This window comes from Polistes dominula, unplaced genomic scaffold, assembly GCF_049000335.1.
Source record: "Polistes dominula isolate Pdom_NZ unplaced genomic scaffold, Pdom_raw_medaka contig_73, whole genome shotgun sequence".
NCBI classification, from domain to species: Eukaryota; Metazoa; Arthropoda; class Insecta; order Hymenoptera; family Vespidae; genus Polistes; species Polistes dominula.
Window position 1 is genome coordinate 8366196 of NW_028300951.1, and position 20086 is coordinate 8386281.

Sequence of the window (20086 nt, forward strand, 5' to 3'; positions counted from 1 at the left end):
TGTGGATTTTCCGAACATTTCTCGGTAACAAAGCGAGTTATATACATCCAGTTCGAACTATTGGGAAAATTTAACCTCTTAGTCGATATATATATATATATATATATATATATATATATATATATATATATATATGTTGACGTTATTTTGCGAAATTCGCTAATTCATGAAACGATCAGTTAAACCCTGAAATAACTATACTTGTCTATCTGTAAAACGTGAGTGACTTTGTGGTAATTGTTAAAAAAAGAAAAAAAAAAGAAAGAAAAAGAAAAATCTAGACTAAGTTCCAATCACATAAATGTTTTAGACAGTTGAATGCAATAGAAAAAAAAAAACGTCCGGTGATAAGTACTAGTACAAAGTTAGGAAAAATTTGATGAAGCTAATGCAACTACGCGTAAATCATTTGACACAGGAATCGTAAAAATGTTTCCTTACACGCGTTTAACCATTATTTTTGTACTTTTTCTTCGATGAATATTTATCTTCTTTTTTACCTTAACGTTACGTTTCATTAAACGAAAAGATTTAGTATATAAATTTTATTTCAATTTGTCAATAATAATTATAACGAACGATTAATCATATTAGATTTTTTTTTGTCTTTTCTTTTCTTTTTTTCTTTTTTTTTTCGAAACTATCGCGTTTTTATGAAGTATGACAAATGAGTTTCTATATATATATATATATATATATATATATATATATATATATATATATATATTGTATGTTTGCAGCACTTTGAAACTTTTAGGTTAATCGAACTTTCGATCGAGCAACATTCATTGGGTTATCGAGAACGAATTTGTAATTCAAATTGTTTATGTCTCTCGTCATTCTCCGCATAACATACGATCTCGATGATAGACCGTACGGTACGAACCGGTACGACCATTACTTTCGCGTATATCATGTGCAAAATTGTAAACGAATGAATGCACACACATACACACATATAAATGCACGCGCAAGCGTGTATTATACATACATACATGCATATATATGTATGTATACTGTGTGTGCACATAGATATGATATATATTATGTGCACACACAGTAATATCGATGATATTAATATGAAACATATTTTATACGCATGATGCACACGTATCGTATAAAAATATAATTTTCTATTATGCTTTACTTTTATTTCGTATTACTTTATAAATATATTACAGATAAATATTTGCATGAATTCATTCAACAATAGGTCAATACCATTTACATATTTAGATGCTATTGATTCGTATCAAATAATTAAATAAATTGTTGAGTGGTAAATACACCATTACTACGAATATTATGTCTTTCGTTACTTTGAAGAAAATTAAATGTAATTTTTTATATTTAATTTATCCTTGCCGATACCATTTTTTTTTTCAATGAAAAAAGAAAGAGAACAAAAAAGGAAGTGAAAGAAGATTACTTCCTTGGATGATTTAATTAAAAATATCGTTTAAAATTTTATTCGATGTTTGATTAAAAAATTGATCCGTATTGTACTATAGAAATAGAATTATTTACTTTTTCTTATTTTAACGTTTTTTTTAACGTTTATTATTAACTTTAAATTAAAGTTATGTTTATATATATATATATATATATATATATATATATATATATATATATATATATATATATATATAACGTTAAAATAAATAATTATAAGTATGAGTTTTATCGTAAAATGTATTTATTCAAAATTTAGTAAGCGTGTAAATTGTATACGATTTTAAGGGACATTCGTGGCACGGTTTTAAAAAATATTAATTTAATAATAATTTAAGATAAATATTATTGATTAATATAATATTATTATTTTATATTGATTTTATTGATTTTATTAATATTTATTATTGTTTCAAAAAAAAATTAATACAAAAATTGAACGTATTTAGATATAAATAGAAGTACGTATTTATTATATAAGAAAAACTTGTAACACATTGGCTATATTTGTGTGTGTGATTGTACGTTATATTATATAATATATTGAAATAAATAACAAAATATCAATGAGAAACTATTTAAAATAATTGGAATACATAGGATAGAAAAGTATCTCTACGTATATTCGTATTATAGGATAAGTTTATGTTCAATCGTTTTACAAAATATGATATTAAATATAAATAAATAATCGTATAAACATTATATATAAGGATGAAAAATAATTGGAAAAGTTAATAGGTAGAAAGAATAAAAAAAAAAAAGGTCTATATATATAATAGGAATAAAGGTAATATGTTTCACGTTTAATAAACTCGTGACACTTTATTCTTCGATCTGAGATCGTTTCGTTGGAAAACGAGAAACGGTAATTGGTTCGTTGGAAAGTACGTTGATCTAGACACGAGCAGTAAAACTTTTATTCGAGGAATCTCTTATCTTTCTTTCATTCGTTCTTTTTTTCATTAGAAAGAACAAAAGGAAAAAGATTAGGAAGAAAAGGATGATATCAAGGAATTGATACTTCTCTCGTTAAAAACAGAGAGATGAACTATTCGTTTACTCCTTCTATCGATTCAATTTAAACGTTTACGATCATTACAAGAGAACTAACATTATGAATTAATGTTTAACATTAAACGTTTGTGATAGTTTTACTGTATATACTGTCGTCTATACGATAATGATAATACTTCGATATAAAAAATTCATATAAATATTGTTGTTATATGTACGAGTAAATGTAAATAATAAATAAAACAAAAAGATATACTATTTTTTTTCCAATGTTTTTTTTTTTTTATGACATTACATCGAAAGCAATACTTTCGTTTCTAATTTAATATTATATCAAGTTGTGTGTGATTAGTTTAGAGTTGAATTCAATTTAACTACTACGACGACGACGAGGACGATAGAATTCGGTCTACCAAAAAAAGAAAAAAAAGAAGAAAAAGAAGAAAAGAAAACGTGGATGATATATATTTCGTAAAAGATATTTCGTAGAATAAAAATTTTTCGTAAGAGAAATTCATTCCCTTCCTGTATCTTTTAGTACGAGTTTTTTTTGTATTTTCCTAAATATTCGTATTTGGAAATAAAAAAAAATAAATAAATAAAAAAGACAAAAAAAAACGCAATCCCGAATAACAATGCAGCGGAGTCTATTAAACAAGTCATCCCCGTGACGAGTTCTTTTTTCTTTTTGTTATTTTTTTTTCTGTAAAAAAAAAAAGAAGAAAAAACTAACAGGGCATCGTGATGCTTTCGTTGTAACTACAAAAACCGTTCTACACGTATGCAAAGGTAATAGAACAACAACAAAAAAATAGGAAGGGATGTTCTATCTCTCTATCTATCTTTCTCTCTGATGTATTTTAATTCTTTTCAACCCCCCGGTTACGATACGTATCTTCGAAATTATTTTTGAAAAAGACTGTCTCTTTCTCTCTCTCTCTCTCTTTTTTCCACGGTTATTATTTTTTCGATAGATTATGTCCTTATTCATATATCGTATGGAATATTTCAAAGCATTCGATCATGCGTAAAAGCACTTTCGTTATAACTTACCCAAGTTCTTCTCCCTACTATCTTACACAATAGAAGTTGGTGGTGAATACGCGTATATCTCTTTACGAACATGCATGCATGTATGTATGCATGCATGCACGCATGGATGGATGGATGGATGGATGGATGGATGGGTATATGTATACAACTTTAAGAACGTGCACGCATACACATTTACGATGAATCTCATTGCGTTCTTTTTCACAATATATTCGTGCGCGTTTATGTATTATATTATATTGTATATATATATATTTAGTATATGCAAGAATATACTTAAGATTTTGTTCCTTCTTTTCGATCTACTATCTTTTTCTCTTTTCTTCTCTTTTTTTTCTTTTCTTTCATTTCGCACCAGTTATTACGTTAATTCTTTGATGTTTATACGTATTATTCAAGTTTCTTTTCCTTTTTTTCTTCAAACGAAACTGCTTTTGGTAGGGTATGAGGGTGGGAGGTAACGATGATGCTTCAAGCGACACGAAAAAGTGAAAGGTTTTCGATGGAAGCGCGTTATTTTAAATACTGAATGAGAAACTGAGAAATATCGATCGTAGGAAGATTTTTATACTTGTTTGACACGTCAAGGAAAAATATCGGGCAGCAGAAACAATTTAATGATTTTTAAAGATACGAAAATTGATAAGGAAATGGTTGAAAAAATAAACAAAAAAAAGAATCAATGTTTTATTAGCGTAACAATAAATAATTAGCAATAGAATAAAATTTATATTAAAAAATCAAATTTAATTGAATCGGAGGAACGGGAAGGGGGGATTCGATCGAAATTTATCTCACACATTATTACGATTGAATCTTTTCATTTAGAAATGGGAAGCATTGAAAAAAAATAAGGTAATAGTTTTCAATAAGCGTATATGCAGAAAACATGTAAAACATTTTTATAAAACGAACGATATTATTAAACACATTCGCGACAGGCATATTTTTTCCTTTTTTAATATTGAGTACCGGCAATAATTATGAATTATTTAAATTTATATTTAAATAATAAAATATAAATAATAATATAATAAAATATAATTATTTAAATATTATAAAAATTTATTTATTATATATTAAATTATTTAAATTTAAAATGACGTGGATTTCACGTCAGCGATAACTAGGAATAGAACTTGAAAAGACGTGAATTCACGTCAGCGGTCGTGAATGTATTAATAATCTAATAATTCAAATAAAGTTAACGATATTACACAAATTCGTTGAAATATGTTACGTCTAGAGCTCGGGTGTGATATGGATCTAACGCTTTTTTTTCTTCTTTTTATTTCCTTTAAGGGGTTATATACAGTTAGACGGCCGAAAAAAAGTGAATTTTCCAGAATTTTTTCTGAGAAACCTTTTAAATTTATTGATCCAAAAATTTATACACATATTATGGTATCCTTTAACTGTATTTTAAGACTTAGTACTAGTAAAAATATTTATTTGAAAAAGAGCTACAGCTGATCTCCAGGAGCTCCTCTCAAAAAATACGTTTTGCGGTGACCACTATATCTCGGAACTGGATCATCTGAAATTAAAAAACCAAACAGATTTCGTTAAAATAATGTTAAATCTAGTAATTAATCGAAGGAATAAGCAAAATAAAATTTTTTGACAAAATGGCGGTTTCTCAAAAAAAAAAAAATCGATTCTTCACCGAAATTTCGGCCTTAAATTGTTTATAAAAAAAAAATATCTATCGGAGAAAAAAAATCTTCGATTAATTACTAAAAAATATATTTAAAAAGGTCGTGTTAAAATTTGAGACTAATCGGTTTAGCCGTTTTCGAGTAATGTTGGTCACCGACTTTGATAACACCATTTTGAGAAAAACGCGTTTAAAGTTTGGAATGCACTTTACATGGGATAAAAAAATTTTTTTTTCAACTTACATGGAGTTGTCTATTCCAGGACCATATAATACACCCTCCGCCGATTCAGCAGCTTCTAATAACTCAAGCTGATGTTGTCCTGAGATTTCCTCTTGTTCTTTAAATTTTTTCGCCGAAGCACTGAAACTACTTTCATCCGTTTCAGCTGTTTTTGGATTAAAAACATTTTTGCGCTTTTTTGTTCTCGACTTACGTATGTTAAGAGATTTTCTGATTTCTCTGGAAGCCTTCATTTTCACAAAAAATTACACAAAAAATATGAACAAACTCACAAGTTTACTGCTTGACTTTGTTGTTTATACTGACTACCACTCTTAAATATTTTCCAGTTTGGGGTTAGAAAAATACAAATTTACATTTCAGGTATAGCAAAACACTAACACACTGTTGCTTTACACTACACATCTAAATACATTAGAAGGGAAAATTTACAATAGGCAGGTGCATAAAAGGGATAGCGTTCCAGGTAGTCGCTGCCACTCCGACCTTGTACTTCCAAGCACTCTGAAACGCCTTTTCAAATTAGCTTGTAACTTTGAAAATATTCACCAGAACGATATGAAATTTTCTGTGTGTATTCTTAAATATATGTACATTGAGAAAATAAAATTAAAAAAAAATCGATTTTTTGAAAATTCTAACTGTATATAACTCCTTAAATTATATTTTTTTTTTCTTAGGGAACAAACGCATAATAGCAACGCATAATAAAAAATGCGAATGTACTTAGACGTATACGAATTTTTCATTCGTCCAGGTTAATGAACTTTCTGTTTTTCTATTTTTCTTTTATATTTTTCTTCAATCTCGAATTTTTCATTTTATTTTTATTTTAATTTTTTTTCTTCTAAAATAATAGACGTATGCCAGAATAACAAAGCATTGCGCTAATATAGCTCTACTTTAGTAGTACAATAAAAGGCGATGCGTCCAGAAAGAAAAAGAGAGAGAGAGAGAGAGAGAGAGAGAGAGAGTGAGAGGGGGAAAGAAAGAGGCAAGCTTTGTTTTTCTCAAAAGGAGAATTAGTTGAAAATTGCACCTTTCCTTTACTACGAAATTCACTTGGATCAGTTGCGTCCATCAAGAGTAGCACACGAAAGAAAGAAAGAAAGAAAGAAAGACAGAAAGAAAGAAAGAAAAGAAAAGAAGGAAGGAAGGAAGGAAAGAAAGAGAAGACTATTTCGAATCTCCAATTACAGTGAAACATAGTGGAAAAAAACACTCAGTAGTTTTAATGTGTATCTTTCTTGGCGTGGAACCTTTGATAATGTTCATCACGAAAATTAACGGTTACCGGAAATGTATAATAATTAACTAACGAAAAGAGAAATAGAATATATAAAAATATGTGATATATTTTTTTTTTGCATGGATAATTCTAGAATTTTAGATAACGAGAAGGAATCTTTTTGTTTTTTTTCTGTTAGTTTTTATTTAGTTTTGTATTTTTGTTATATGAATTAGACTTTCAGATTGGAGAAACAACGAATCATCTTTTCCAACAGGTATTCTCTTTTGTCGTATTAATGAATATGACGGATATAGAATTTTTATTTTACAACGTATTTTCAATGATATTCGTCGAGGGAAGTTTAACGAGTACGCTGTGAGTTCGTTTTATCGTCATACTAAAATATAACGTTATCACATTTTGTACCTTTTTTTTTCTTGCACTTTTTAAACAATTTTTTTTCTATCTGTCTATCTTGCTTTTTTTTTCTTTATTATTGCACCATGCAGATATTTTACACTTTTTTTTTTATTTTATCAAGAAACTAGACACACATACACGTACACATACACATTGATATAAAGAAACTAAGGACAATTGAAAATTTGAATGGGTGGATGGAGTGGGGGAGGGGGAGGGGGTTGAAATTGAAAACTTAAGTTTCAAGATAAGTTGTGACATTTGAAAATATTATATGTAAGATCGCGTAGTGAAAAGGGGATGATGATGAGGGTGGGAGTGCAGGTGGGGATTGCGAGGGGAAACGTGTTCCCGTTTGTCTTTCATCGTAATAATTGCTTTCTATATTTCAGAGAAAGAAAGAGAAAGAGAGAGAGAGAGAGAGAGAGAGTTAAGTTGAAGGAGTATAGCAGAGAATAACGATATTGGTTCTATTGGATACCGTGGGTACCGGCGTACCGTATCCTGGTACGCCGGAAGGTATTTCAACGAGGCTACTATGAACAGTCCGTATAACAGTAACAACTTGTTGTAAGTTACAGTAAATAGAAATAGATTCTTTGTCGATTCTTTTGTATATTATGTTTACCTCTTTTAATATCATTTCAACGATTAACAATTAATACTTTTTTTTATTATTATAATCTTTCATTCTAGAATTTACTTACATTTATTCGTTTGCTTTGTCAATTTTTTAATTAATGTTACGTTCTTTGAAAGATTGTTTATAGAAAAAAAAATTAATGATCTTTTTTTTTAGGTTTCCTCTAAAATACTCTAATAGAAATTCATTATTCGAATGATAAGAATTATTCGTCATAGGAGTAACGTTATTCGTAAGTACGTAATATTGATACGTACGTATTAATTCGTAATATTGAAGGGATATTATCAAGTTTTTTAAAATTAATAATAAAGATTGTCAATTACTTTTGTAAAACAATAAACCGTAACACCTTTTAGATATTTTCAAAAAAAAAAAAGAAAAGAACTTTTGATCGATTAAACCGTTTTAGATCGTTAATCTGTTAAGAACGTGTTTGAAAATGGTAAGGATGTATTAGGTGCAACAGCAGCAGTAGCAGTATCAGTAGCAACATCAGGTATATTTGAATCGCAAGTAGTCCAACTCAAGATAGATACCAACGATCAATGTAAGAAGAAGGGTGAAGCATTACTTTGAAAGAAGAGAAACGAGGGGATGTTCTCTCAAGCAGTCGCCAAGGATTATCGATGCGATGGCCACGGTAAAAGTTTCTCTTAACTAGTTCTAACACTTCGTGATGGATAGCCTTGAATGTATGTGAGAAAAAGAGAGAGAGAGAGAGGGATGGTGGGGGTCAATGAAGTGAAGGGAAGAAGCTTTTAAACGCGTTCCATATAAAGAATATCGCATGTTGCTTGCATGGTGGTTAAGTCGGAAAGAAAAAAAAATTTAATATCAGCTTTTTGGTTTGCAAATCGAAAGTTCATTTTAAACTTGTATTTGCGATAACTAATTTAAGAGAATTTCGATTGGTTTTGTGATATACATATATCTAATTTAAATGATATCTTTTGATATATACGATAATGTTATAAATTATTGTATATATGGTTGGATATGTATAGATTGAAATCGAAAGCAATGAATAAGGTATATAACACGTTGATATAAAGATATACAGTTAAATTGATATATATATATATATAAATGGAGCATTCCACGTTAAATCGACCACTTTTGACCCCTACCCTTTTCGATTTTGCTGAAACTTTTTATCATTTTTAACTTCATGTAAAAACTTTGTTTTCTAAAAAGTACATCTAAAAACAAAGAATTAAAAAAAAACGTCCCTATAAGTCTATCTTTGACGAAGTTATAGTTATTTGAAAAAACAATGGAACGAAAATTTTGAGTTTTTGAAAAATTCATAACTTCTTTTGGGCTGGCCAAAAAAATCTGAAAAAATTCTCAAAATGTTTTTTAATAATGTTAAAAATGATAAAAAAAGTTTCAGCAAAATCGAAAAGGGTCGGGGTTAAAAGTGGTCGATTTAACGTGGAATGCCCCATATGTATATATATATGTATAACATGTTACTGATTTTAATCGTAATATAAATTATAATTTCATGGAAAATGTTCGATACGTTTGATACGTTTGATACGTTTGATACGTTCGATACATTTTATTGAACGAATTTAATAAATTGACGAACGAACGGATGAATGAATGAATGAATGAATGAATGAATGAATGAATGAATGAATGAATGAATGAATGAATGAACGAACGAAGTAATGGTTGAACGAATGCAATGGGGGTATTTAATTGGAAGCTTTTGGTTAGTTTCGTTTGTAAAGTGAAAAATGTAAAATAAGTTTATTAGTAAAGAAATTTTTAAATTATTTGGTAAGAGGTTTATTTTGCATCTTTACAGTTCGAATGAAAGAACGAATGATCGAATGAACGAATGAAAGAAATATAACGATCGTTATGGACTTATCCAATGGCACCATCGACTTCGTGGGCAAGAGAATATATATATGTATATATATATAACCGAAGGTGAACATTTCTAACGACACTTTCATACTCGAGTCAGCTTCTATTCCTCACGATTCCCTCTCGATTCCCTTGATGGTACTTATCTCATGAATATTTTATAAAGTTTCGTTCGACCGATACAAGGATCCTCTAGATTAGTTAGCATCGTTCGTGTATCTTACTTAGTCTTAGATTTATATTTTTTTGAAATGTTTTGCTGTATTTTATTTCGATATAAAATGTACATTATTAACCAGTTAACTTTGGCGCTCCGTTTTAAAAGTGCATACTACTGTGTGTTGTAAAAATCGACCGCTGACAAGACGAGGTTAAAATTGCTCATTTTCAGGATAAAATGTACTAAAATTAAAAAAATAATACTAATTTACAAATCTTTAATTTCTTCTTACTTATCTTGAAATTAGAAAATATGTTTCGTTTTTCAAAAATGTTACATTTTAAATAATATATAATCACTACGTTTTATGCATGACGAGTATATTAGTCATGATACAAAATACTGCCACTTCTTCATGACGAATATATTCGTCAAACTTAGTTAACTGGTTAAAAGTAAGATAGCAACAAATACGATTCACAAGCATGATTTACATATGACTTTCGCATACAATTTTCACGTATAATATTTGATATCTTCGAACATATGTTATTTAATAGAATATGTTTTGTTGTTTTGTAAAAAAAGAAAAAATAAAGAATTGCATCTTTCGTGCATTTTATTCGCGATTTATATTTTCTTTAAATGTTTTGGTATTATTTTGACATAAAATGTTTATATTATTAAAAGTAAAATATTAACAAATATGATTCACATACGATTGGCATATGATCTTTGATATCAAATACATTCGATAGAATTTTCGTAACCCAAAAAAAAAGAAAGAATTTTTTAATTCAACGTTGTTAAAGTAGCATAACTTTAGCGCCGATTTTTTATCCAATTTTCTGAATCACGCCAGTTTATAATTTAGTCATTGCATACTTAACAATTCAGAATACTCTCTCTTCTACTTCAAAGAAAAAAGATTTAATTTTTTTATTCGATTGCATTTCATTTATTTCTTTCATTTCATATATATATATATATATATATATATATATATATATATATATGGTAGCAATTTAACGAACCGGAAAAATAAATTCTAAAAATACGAATCCAAAAGAAACCAGTGAGAATGTACACACAAACCAATGAGAATGCACATAAAAAAGAAAAAAGAAACGAATTTCATAAATAACTTTAAAACTTTACTTCTAAAAAATAACTTTAATAACCAAAAAAGAAAAAGAAAAAGAAAAAAAAACTAAGTTACTAAAGGTAATGTCTACGTGGTGTGCGTTGATAAAAAATTTTGCAGTACGTTTTTAAGAAAATATTAGAGACAGAAAAAAATAAAAAAAAATATAGGGGTTGCCTTAAAAATTTATATTATATTTTTTCAATATTCTAACTATGAAATTGAATATACGGCGACCAGATTACGCTATCATATTCAAAAATGAAACAAAAAATAAATTGATAATAGAACAAATTGAGATAACTTTTTACATATTAGTATTTTTGAGAAAAATGTTCGCTGTATTCCATAAAAAAAATCCAGTAAAAAATTTCACTTATCTTCAAAATGTATATTATACTTTTTCAATGTAATTACTATGAAATTGAATATACGGTGACCAGATTAGAACAAATTGTGAGATAACTTTTAACATATTAGTATTCTTTTACAATATGCTTCCTATATTCAATAAATGAATTCAATAAAAAATACCGGTTGTTTTAAAAATGTACATAATACTTTTTCAATGTTGTAATCATAAAATTTTGTTTTCTTTTTAAACAATATGCTCTATATTCTAAAAAATGAATCAAGTAAAAAAGAGAAAAGATATCGGATGGCGAGTAACGCGCGCCACGTTACGGGGCGCCCGTCACGCGCGCTACCTCTCGTCGTCAAGCGGCTGTTTCGTGCGGATTGCTCCTGCGCTCTGTGAGGGATGCTGCGAGATAAGCAGCCCCGCAGCAGTCGACCAACCCTCACCCCCTTCCAACCCTCATCTCCTCCCCCCACGTCACGAAGGACGACGCGAGAACAGCAGTGAGAGCCAGGCCGCCGCCATAGCCGCTCCCCGGGCAACGAAGGAGGAGAAACCGTCGAATTTTCTCTCTTTTTTTACCCCTGTCTGTCTGTCTATCTATCTATCTATCTATCTATCTATCTATCTATCTATCTATCTATCTATCTATCTATCTATCTATTTATCTATCTATCTATTTGTCCGTCCATCCGTCCGTCCGTTTTTTTTTAATTCGTCAAATTTTCTTTCTATTTTTATCCGATTTTTCGCATCCATCCGGTCACCGTTCGTACGTTCATTCGTTTGTTCGTTCGTTTATTCGTACGTACGTACGTTGGCTCGGTCGTTTTAACCTTTATTCCTATTCTTATTATAATTATACTTTTTTCATTCTTTCATTTTTTTTATCTGTCTGTCTGTATGTCTACTTGTCTGTTACTGTTGTCTCTTTTTCCCTTACGTTTTCGTGCGTGAGTGTGTGTTTGCGTGATTGCTTGCTTGAAATGTAAACGTTAAATTTTTTTTCCCTTGTTGTATGACCCTCTCCTCCCTCCCCATCATGTCAGATTAAATTGACGATCGTGACTCGTGTTGTTTAATAATCGTGTTTAGAGTTAAACATGGGTTATAATTCATATATCGTAGTATCGGATCGTGTAATGACTATGATAATAATTTTTGATTAAATAATTGCTAAAGGATTTTTCCATTGTTCGAAATTGTTTAGAAAAAGGGAGATTCAGAAAAAGAAAAAAAAAGAAAAAGATAGATTGATAGAGAGAAAGAACGAGGGTTGTCGTTTTAAGTAGTGCGTGTCAAAAAAGAAAAGAAAAAAAACAAGAAGGAAAAGAAAAAAGAATGAAATTATAATGTGATATTCTGAACAAAGACGAAGTGGTGCAAGCTTACGTGTCGACTACTAGGTGCAGTGTCGAAAGGAAGAGTTAACGGCGCGCGCGAGATGGTGCGCGATAAACTAATACACATACGTACTCACATATGTCGTTTAAATGCGACCAACCAAGAAGAACTTGTTAGATACATAAACGTATAGGTACATATGTGCTTTGTTGATATAACATACGTAATACATAATACATGCACACATATACATATATGTATATTACATGTACGACCAATTTATGAAATTCTCAGTTATTGAGTTTACAAAAAAATAAGATTGGATTTAAAGTAAACAAACAAACGAACGAACAAAAGTAACATAATGTAATGTAATGCAAAAAGAAATTTTTCAATAATTAATTTATATAGGAACGAACGTACGAACGAACGTACGAACGAACGTACGAACGAACGTACGAAGGGAAGGAAAGAAAAAAGAAAGAAATAAAGAAGAAGAAAAAGAAGAGGAGGAACAGGACGAGGGTGTGTGTAGGTTCAGACACGTGCCGAATACCACGAGCCAACCGAGCAACCAACCAACCAATCAACCAACCCCTCGAGTATCGAAAAAAAAGAAAGAAAGAAGAAAACAGGGGAAGGGATGGAGATTAACGGAAGGAGCAGCAATACTAACAGGAGAACTATCGGTGACGATGCTTGGTACATCTACCTGTGTACGTTTACGATACTTTATTTGTATTTTTTGTAGGTTAACCCTATCGTTACGTTAGTTCATTCAGCCGGTAGTAATGACACTGAAAGTAACACCGTGACGAAAAGTATGCACATTGGTTATGTTTCGGTATTTACGTTTTTCAATGTTATCCTTAATGACTTATTTTTTCATGTTCACAATATATTACTTACCTTCAAAATATATATTTTTATAATTGTAGGATTAATCAAATACGAGTTAATAGAATCGAGAAATAATCAACAGATAATATAGAATAGTCTTACCGATTATACTCGACACCCGTACACACAGGTCATCGTGCGGATGCCGGATATAGTCGGCACCCGTAACGAAAGGGTTAAAGAGAGATGTTTTCAAAAAAAAAAAAAAAAAAGAAATAAGGGTGAGAACGAAAGACTAACCGCTAAAAATTTCTTTTCTTTGCTTTACTTTCCTTTGCTTTGCTTTCTTTTTCTTTTTTCTTTTTGGATTTTACCGAGCCAAACTCGACTCTGGCGCGCCGTTGTCGACATTCACCCCTCCTCTCTGTCTCTCTTATTTTTTTTTATTTCTTTTTCTCGTGGCTTTTACTTTTATGCAAAGCTTCTCGCGAAAGAGAGAGAGAGAGAGAGAGAGAGAGAGAGTGGAAAGTTCGGCCCTCTTTAAGGAGGCGTTCCCAGAGTTACTTCCGAAGAAGACATCCGAGCTTGCGTGCCCCGAGCTACAAAATATTTACCACGTCCGATCGATGAACCGAGAGAAAGAGAGAGAGAGAGAGAGAGAGAGAGAGAGAGAGAGAGAGAGAGAGAGTAAGAGGAGAAAGAGAGACGAGAAAGAGAGAGGAGACAGTGTCAGTGAGATAGAGGAGAATGTAAATTTGAATTTTACTTTCGCGCGAACTCACAACGATGATCCATAAACTCTCTTTCTTGTTGGCACCTTGTAATCACTGTCTTCCAAAAGGAAGTAACAAGATACTCATTCCATCCTCTCTCAACCACCACCATCACCCTCTAAGAAAAACATTAAACTGTATATATAAACTTAAATGTTTTAAAGTATTATTTAAGCTTTAAGAAAACTCGATTAATAATTTTATCCTTTTGTCGAACGACAAAACAATTCGGGTATAGATTTAACTTCGAAACAATTTTCTCGTTACGAATATTGTTTTATATTTAAAAAAACAAAGAAAACAAAATAAAACAATGTTTCAAATAGTTTTTAAAATGAAACAATTTTGATTGCTACGACAATGAAACATTCTTTTCGTGGTTTTTTCCACTGTCCACGAAAATTTAAAGGGGGACGATGATCCAGTTTACGAGTTAGTTTCGATTATCATCTTCTTATTCTCGTAGCAATTTTCTTCTTTTTTTACGATCAAGTATCCACAACGTGCGATGTATTTTTTGTTTTTTTTTCTTGGCGGAGGAGGTAGAGGGGGAGGTTTGTTTTTTTTTCGTCCTTTTTTTTATTTTTTCCGCAACTGAACCGCATTCAACGTTCGAAGAATCATTCGGCAATTTTCCAGGTAGTCGCGTCTACGACGAATCCCCCCTCCCATTCTCCCTTTACATTGACGCGTTTTGAAAGGAGTTTAGGTACATGTATAGCGCGCCAATAGCACCTTACACATATCATCGTCTATTTTGCGACAGTTTGTATGTACTACCTACACAAATAAATATATATATATATATATATATATATATATATATATATATATATATATATATGTATGTATGTGTATATATGTATGTATGTATATGTATATATGTATATAGATATATAGAAGAAAACACGCGTGTATCAAACTTCAAAGGGAACGCTTGTTACGTTCCGACCATACATTGGATGCCACTTGGGTTATTCACTCGTTCTAACTTACCTATTTTATTTATTCATATATCCTTATTTGATTTGATATTTTATTCTATTTGATATTATTAGTATTTTTTTTCGTTGATAACGATCTATAATAATATTATTTAAGTATCGATATAATAAATAATTTAATCGAATTAATTGCATAATTTAGTCGGAGGAGGGTAATTGGATTTAATTTATTTCATTAATTATGAATTTTGGCGTAAAAGGAAAAGTAAAAATCTTGAATAGACTGTAAAAAAAGAAAAAAAAGAAAAAATTCAAGAGATTTTTTACACGGGTAAAAAAAGGAAAGATAAAGGAGAGATATAGATAGATAGTGAGATAGAGAAGCAGGTTGAATCCGGAAATCCGATTAAATGCATTCGGAAAGTCGAAAGTCGGTCGCATTAAAATGATCACACTCAAACCATCGTTGAGTATGTCCTTTAGTATTGAAGATGCATCTTTAATTTTGGTCTTTTTATTTTTTTTTCTTGGTGTGTATATGTAAATATGTATTTTTATGATAATTTTATAAGATACGTGATCAAATCTATCTATAAATTTATTCACGTTTATATCCTATGTTTTTTAAATTCTATTTTTTTAGGCTCAATTCATTTGGTAGAGTGGTTTTTTGGTTCAGGGAAGAAGGAAAGAAAGATTAACGGATTTGAGGATCGTCTTATTTTTCCTCATCGAGGGAGGGAGGGAGGGAGGGAGGAGGGTGCTTGTTTAAATATGTTAACCCTTGTGTCAATTGATCGCGTGCAAAGTATTTAAGTAAATACAAAAAAAGAATATATTTATCATTTATTATAAACGTTTGTGCCGAAGCCCTTATGATTGTTATTGCTGATATTATTATTCCCATCCCGTGCTTTTTATTTTACATATTATTATTTTTTTTTTCTTCATCTTCTTCTATCCAGTTGAAAAAATAATATCTTTATCGACTTTAGCGGCGAGTATTTTTAACCGTCATTGTCCTCGTCTTTCTCGTCATAATTGTCTTCATCGATCGACCGTAAAGATTCTTTACTTTAAGCGAAAAATGAAATAAAATGAAATAAAATAAAATAAAATAAAACAAAATAGCAATGAAATTATTTAAAATCTAAATCGTTTAAAGTTGGACTTAAAAAAGAAAAACCAAAATGATTTTGTTTACGCGAAAATTTTCTTCCCTTTTGTTTTCATAATTTATTTCTTTTTTTTTTTTTGTTTATTTATTTATTTTTTTCTGTAAATGAATCATAGAAACGAGAAGAAAGAAAAGGTTGGTTGAAAGGGGACATGATAGTTAGAAGAGTTAGGATAGAATAAAAAAAAAATCGTTTTTGTTAAGCAGTTTAACCGATTAACCGTTGAAACGTGATAGCCTTTTCTATTTTCGAAGGTAGCTTAAAAGGAATAATTAAGGAGTACTAGACGATAGGGTTTGATTAAGTGGATGAGTGCTCTCTAGGGTTGTGTTTAATAGAATCGTGCTTTGAGACGGACGGAAAGGGAAGGATTTTCGTTCTTTAGTATATAAACCAAGAAAGGAGTAAAGAAGGGAGAGAGAAGAGACTACTATTCATCTTAGCATCGTCATTTAGGTTATTCAAATGAAGCGAAACTAAAGATCACGTTTGATTCGTATACATTAGTAGTTATTAATTCAAGGATAAAATAGAAATTAGTTGAACTAAATTTCTACAAATGAAAGAGAAAAAAAGAGAAAGAAAGAGAGAGAGAGAAAAAAATAAAAAAATAGTATAAAGAAGGAGAGTTAATCGTTGGTAAAGAAATAATTTATAATTTTTCTTCTTCTTTTCCAAATGAGTGGAAAAAAACCTTGCAGGTGTTATTAACTCAATTGTGTGTAAAGGTTTAATTAAAAAGTTCCTGGTACAAGTTATATATATATATATATATACGTTTTTATATCATCTTTTAACCTTGAGAAGGGGGCGAAAGGGGAACGGGAGGTATTAGTAGAAAAAATATCACGATAACACGTTTTAAAGAAAAATTTTCAAATCATTCCTTGAATGATGTTTGAGGGTGGTCAAATATCGATAGGGGTATTTTTTGTTTTGTTTTAATGTATCCAGGTAAATTTTCAATTGACGATTCGCGTTTAAAAAAGAGATACCTCTTTATTTCTGTAAGATGATGAAAATAGAATGAGAAAGATAAAAAGAGAGAAAGAGAAAGATATAAAGAAGATAAAGTAAGAAAAGCAGGGAGGGGATAAGAAGATGGTTTTCTTCTTCTCAGGACTCTAGTTCGACGTTATGCTAAAGCCTTCGAGACTCCGATTATTCGATCCAATTTGCAAACTAAATATTCTTCGGAATTGCCGGAGCTTTAAAATGGTCCTAGATGATTCTCCTTTCTATCTTAACATCTTTATTAAGGATTTCGACACGTTTATCTCTATCTCTCTTTCTCATTTTCACGATCATTTCATTTGTAGAATATTTATTGAACTATTCGATTTAATTGCTATTTTATTTCTTTTTATGTTAACATAAAAAAAAACAAATATTTAACAAAGTATGGTCTTTTTACTTTTTCATTTTAATCTTCAATCGAACCAATTTGCATTTATTTATTATTCATATTTTTATATTTTTTTTTTGTAAAATATTCATCAGCATCGATATAAATTGTTCATGACGTGTACGAGTGTTGCATGTTGCTGTTCATTTGAAAAAGGTATATAGTAAAAAGCACAAAATACTGGTGGTGGGGTGGGAGAGGGTTGGGGTTGATGTTGGGGGATGCGACCTTAGTGGCTTCACTGGGTCATTGGCACGAACGTTGGCTGACGTTGAACGCACTCGGCCGACTCGCGTGCCTTCGGTACTTAAGCGTCTAGCAATTGACCCTTCTTCACACCCCCAACCTTGCACACTAGTCTCAAATCTCGAAAACTTGGCCAAAAATATAAAAATCTGTAGATCCATTTTATGGGGGATTTTTAGTGTCTTCTTGGAATATTTTCTTTTTTTTCAGATAATTATAAATATTTGTAATTATCAATTGATAAGTGAACGTGAAAAGCATCGCACTGGGCAATTAATATTTGTACGTAAGTAAGATATTGAGTACAATCGTATAATTTTTTTTTTTTCATAATTTACAATAAATAACAATTATATTTGTTAATATGTGAAGAGTATAATTATTTTTGAGAAAAAGATTTTAATAAATATTTAATTAAAAAATGTTCCATGTATTTCGTTTGACATTTTTTTATGTTAAAATATAATATCGGATTCGCGTAAACAAACTATCGCTGAATATACTCGAATACAAATTTGTAATAAAAATTAAATTATAATATTCATCTTCTTTTAGTCACGTATTCGGGATTTAAAAACGTAATACAATCGTAGAACAATACAAATTTTTATTTTATATTATTTTAATTGATTTTTATTTTATATTATTTTAATTGTTTTTTATTTTACAAATTTTTTATCTTTAATTTTACTTTACTTTACTTTATTATTTAATACAATAATCTCCTCGAAATTTTTTTTTCTTTATACAACAGATATCTTTGTTAGACTTGTAGAATTCTATTGTTTTTATTTTGTTTTTTTTTTAGGTGCGTACAATGAACCCATTTCTTTGTACGTTTTGAAAATTTCACATTTTCTATAGAGCAACACACGAACAAATAAAACAATTTAATGAATTCTAACAATCCTTTCATTACGCGAATGCATTTTCATCGCATTGTATATTTGAATTTCAATATAAAACAGTGAGAATTATTAGCGTTAGATTATAATTTAATAAATTTTCTTTTCAATGTGTTTTTTTTTATGGATAGTGCAATGCATCGCGTAATTAAAAATGAAATAATCGATAATACGCGTTAAGAGGAGGAGTTGACTTTTCGAACGTTGGAATTTGAATATTCGAAATTCCATATTTTTCATGAACTAATGGTTCGAGTTGTTTAATATTTACAAAAAAAAAAAAAAGAGAAAACACAAAGGGAAAAATTTTCTCTTGAGTTAGCTATAAATTTGGTCGTTTTAACCTAGCATGTATAAAGTTTTTAAAGTTTTTAGATCGTTGAAAGTTAAAACACGAGGCAAACCGGCTTTTCCATATGTCGTATTTCAACTACCTATGTTTAACCTAATCCACGTTTCTCTCTCTCTCTCTCTCTCTCTCTCTCTCTCCCTTTCTCACTCTTTCTTTCTCTCTCTCAGAATAAACTACAAATACTAAACTTAGGTACGACCTAGGGTAAAAAAAACACTGAATTTCAAAGATACTCGACCTCCCCCTACAAACTTTCTTCCACTATGAATTCTTATTTCGATTTGCATGAATGTTTAGAAATTTCGTACTTTGTTTTCTTTTTTTTTTCTTGAAGAAAAAAGAATAAAAGTATAGAACAAAAAAATAGAAGAGAGATCGAAGATAAGAAGTAAAGTAGATTTTCTTCTAGACATTTTTTGTTGTTCTTTTCTTTTTTTTTCTCTTTTGTAAGATACATAGACACACACACATACACACACACACACACACACACAAAACACACATACACCTATTTACTTACCTACTTAAATATACATACGTATTAAAAAAGAAAAACTCCTTTGTGTGTGTGTGTGTTATACAACTACAGTTCCATTACCTGTATTGTGTTTTTTTTCTCTAATTGTATATTCCTTTCTTAATTATTTTATCAAAATGCTTTTTCCCTGTTAAGCAATTGGAATATTTCTAATTTCGTTTCTAACTCATAAGCTCCTTTCTCTACCTAATACCAACCATATCACGCACTTACAAATTTTATCTTCAGTTTTCCACTTCAGTATAAACTTTAATTATACTTTGTACTTTAATCATTTTTCCATTAGAATATTTCGAAC

The 20086-nt window shown here is 29.8% G+C and overlaps 1 protein-coding gene across 1 annotated transcript in view; it reads left to right on the forward strand.

The window, feature by feature from the left end:
• The first annotated feature begins 12455 nt into the window (after positions 1-12455).
• LOC107069486 (uncharacterized) overlaps positions 12456-20086 on the forward strand; it is a 91877-nt gene continuing 84246 nt past the window's right edge. The window contains 2 exon segments of the mRNA XM_089172033.1: positions 12456-12800; positions 13019-13323. The gene's annotated coding sequence lies outside the window, so the exon portion shown is untranslated.